The sequence below is a fragment of the Lynx canadensis genome, chromosome D4, assembly GCF_007474595.2.
Source record: "Lynx canadensis isolate LIC74 chromosome D4, mLynCan4.pri.v2, whole genome shotgun sequence".
Taxonomy (NCBI): domain Eukaryota; kingdom Metazoa; phylum Chordata; class Mammalia; order Carnivora; family Felidae; genus Lynx; species Lynx canadensis.
In genome coordinates, this window is record NC_044315.2 from 38,918,209 (window position 1) to 38,922,149 (window position 3,941).

General features: G+C 42.7%; 1 pseudogene; it reads left to right on the plus strand.

Moving 5' to 3' along the window:
• Positions 1-2,708: 2,708 nt before the first annotated feature.
• On the plus strand, positions 2,709-2,826 carry LOC115500215 (annotated as a pseudogene).
• The last annotated feature ends 1,115 nt before the right edge of the window (positions 2,827-3,941 follow it).

The window sequence follows — 3,941 nt, forward strand, 5'->3', positions numbered from 1 at the left end:
CATACGAGCCAAACAGCGTCCCTCCAGCTCCAGCTTTTCACCTAATCATCTCTTCCCTGAGCTTTTTCAACCATCTCCCATCTCATTCTTATGCTCTTGCTTTCTTCCAATTCATAGCGACTTTTGCCAGCCTGTGTTTCTAAAGTGTGAATCAGAATGTCTCCCTTTCCTGCCTAAAATCTTCCAGTGTCTGCCTACTGCCTTCAGGGGTAACTCCAACCTCCTTGGCAGGGTCTAAGGAGGCACGTTGCTGTCTGACCTTGACCTCATCTGTGGCCTGACTCATCTTGCCTATCCTCTTTCTTCCATCCTCTGTACCTTTCGCCCCCCAGAACACACAGCTCCTAAATTCGAGATTCACCCTAGAATGTTGAGTCCACGCTGTGTATCAAAACCACCTGTGGAGTGTTTTTCAAACATATAATATTCAGGGGAGAGAGAGTGTGTGGAAACTCTCTGTAATACCTACTCAATTTTACTGTAACCCTAAAACTGTTCTGAAGCATAAGGTGTATTAAATGTAGCCAGATGCCGCGGTGGATGTTTGGGGTGGAATGGCTGATGACTCTGTTGCACATGCAGAGATAAGACCACCATTTGGTCTTTGCTGACTGCTCACCATTCCCTCTGAGACACAGGACACTTCCATACTTCTGTGTTGTTATGTCTGGACCGTTATTTCTGGGGAACCGTTATTCAGCCCTCAAGGTCTACTTCATATGTCATTCCACTGTGAAACTGTTCCCAACTTTCCAGGTGGAACAAATCGTTTTTTCCACACTGGTCCTATATTTCGTTGGACTACCTCTACAACGGCATTTATCACAGCATAAAATAGCTTTTCCCTGTGCAGCTGTCTCTTCTGCTAGAATATATACCCTGTGCTTTCCACATATTTACATCCTCCACTGTCCAAGTTAAATGCCAGACACACTGTGGACCTTGTAACGTTCAGTTACTGACCTTGTAACGTCCAGTAGGGGAATATATTCAGTAGGGGAATAAATAATATATTTATTTTATGAATAATTAAGCTGTTGCATGGTCAATAGCTAATATTTGTTGAGCATTTACTATGTGTTGACCGTTCTAAGAGCTCTAAACATGCTTTCTACGTTAGCACTTACAAGTTGAAATGCGTACTTTTATTTGTCATTTTGCCCAAAAGTTATGTAATTTGTGTGCCACACAGATGGTTTTAAACCAGGGTGGCCTAGACCCAGCAACTACTAATTTTTGCAGCTTCCTATATAATAAAGAAAAGCTTTGGAGTCTCTGCTATGAGGATGACTTTATTCACTCCTAAGTATTTTTTCTATTTTAAGCTTATAGTATTCAAAACTGTCACACATTGTCATATCTGTATGAGAGGTTGGTTTCATCAAAGAATGTAATAAATAACATGCTAAAATTCACTCAGAAGCATGAGATTCCGGCTGTGGAAACCAGAGGGCTTAAGTTCAAGTCCTAGTTCTATTATTTAGGGACTATGCAACCCTGAGCAAGTCATTTAAACATGCTTTGCCTTAGTTCTTCTTAAAGCAAGGACGTTAGCAGCACCTACCTGTTACCTGCTATCTTAAGAATGTCGGTGTCCACCCCCCCCCCCGCCAAAATTCATGCATTGGAATCCTAACACCCAACGTGATGGTATTTGGAGGCAGAGCCTTTGGGGAGTGATTAGGTCATGAGTGGGGAGACCTCATAAATGAAATTAGTGCTTTCAGCTGGTTTAAGCCATAACAAGAAAAGCCCAAATCATTCAGAAAGGGGCCTCAGAAACTTGACTCTCAGGAAGTCTTTAGGTGACAAAACCTGCACGAAGAATAAAGTAAACGTGTTCCTTGATTTCTGATGATTCTTGACCACTTTCTTTTGTTTTACTGAAAAGCTACAGCGCAAACAATGTCACTTTTTCTGGTCTGTCTCCTGGGAGTCAACTTTGTAGGTATTGGTCACAAACTTAAGATTTATGGCATGTTTGTATAATTGCTTTCATTTATGGTTCTCTTGAAATTAGCATTGGAGCCAGCAGGAGGTAGACCCTACCACAAGGGCAGTTGCAACCAAATCCTCTCCAGGCGACAGGCCGGGCTGCTCTGGTCCAGAGCGGTCCCCAGGCTTCTGGCACTCCGCAAGGATCACCGCAGAACTTTTTCAGAAAACCCTTGTCACCCGAGCTCCTGCCAAAAGGAGGACGGAGGACGCAGGACCAAGCAGGACCAAGCGTCCACCACAAAGCCTGGGGAGATGGAAGGGGCCCCAAGAGATCAGTCAGAAAGCATGGGACCCTCTTTTAAGCGCCAAGGTAGATGACTTAATTCAACATAAAGCGAGAACAGAAAGTTGCCAGACATCTCAGAAGATCCGTAAAATGCTAGTCAACAAATCTTTATTGAACACCTACACTGAACCCCAAGCTCTCTTCAAGCCTGCCCCTCTATCCAACCCTCCACTTCCTGCTGATATAATTTAAATAGCGGGACATTCTCAACAGGTGGCCCATAGTCACATCTCCCAGAAATGTTTGTTTTGGTTTCTAGAGTGTTTCTGAAAAGAAAAAAAAAAAAAAAAGAAGAAGAAGGAAAGAAAGAAAGAAAGAAAGAAAGAAAGAAAGAAAGAAAGAATTTGCTTCCAAAATTTTGAAGGGGGGAGATGTCAAATAAAATTTATGCATTTCTGGTTTTTCTTAGAAAATCAGGGGATCTGTCTACGGCCATACCACCCTGAATGCGCCCGATCTCGTCTGATCTCGGAAGCTAAGCAGGGTCGGGCCTGGTTAGTACTTGGATGGGAGAAAATCAGGGGATCTGGTGACCCTGGGCCCACCATTCTGTATGACAGCAATTGACATCTGCTGGGTGGCATCCGCCCCTTCACACGGGACAGAAATAAGTTTACTCTGGAACCAAACCCACCCCATCTTCTACTCTGCAGGCATTTGAGAGGCCAGCCTCTGGGATGTCACACAAAGCCATTTATAAAATACCAAGGACCCAGTGATGGTTCAATTTGTATCTGAAGTTTTAAGGAAGGAGTTTATTGTCGTGTCCGTTTAAGTGATGAATCAGTCCCTGATAAAAGGGGTTCTGATCCTGAACAGCACAATAGTAGTGTTGTACCTCTAATATATATATGGGTTTACCTTTGTCCCCATTCCATGAACAGGGACGCAGATTAATATAGTGGAGGAAGAATGTGCCTTGGGGTCAGCCAAAGTGGATTAGAATGCTGGCACTCCCTCTCTTAACAGTATAACTGGAGAACTCTCTCCGAGTCTCTGCTTTCTCTTGTATACAATGGAGATCATTACGTCGGCCTCACAGGGACGTTGCGAGGTTTAAATTAATACTTTTGCGCTTTGCTCATACTGCTGCTTTAGCCTGGAAATTTCTCAGCAGTCCACCCTTTGTCAGGCTGACAAACTCCTCTTATGGATCAAGACCCAGAGAAAAATGCCATTTATTCTCCCAGGTTTTCCAACCCTCACTGCCCTCACGTCCTACCACTGCCCCAGGGAAAAATGGACACTTAGCCTTCTGGGTTTCTATACTTCTCTCTGTAACAACGTGTTGCAATATATGTATTTTTTGCTCGTGTATCTTTTCTACCAAACAGGAAGCGTTCAATGTATGACACCTACATGTGTTTATGGTAAATACATCATAAACCTGCCTTGATTTTTTTCTTACTATTTGGTTCACACTCAACAACAACAACAATAATAATAATAAATTTTATTAGCTCAATTACCTTGAATAGAGGCATACACAATTGTACTTATCCAAAATATCTACTAAAAATATCCAAAATGAGCTTATATAGAAGGAATTTTCCACCAAGGCAGTTTTATTAAGATAGAAAAAATAGTCCCGGTAACAAATGCCATGGGTGTGTTTAATTTCCATGCTTCCCGAAGAGGCTGATCTGGACAGTCAGAG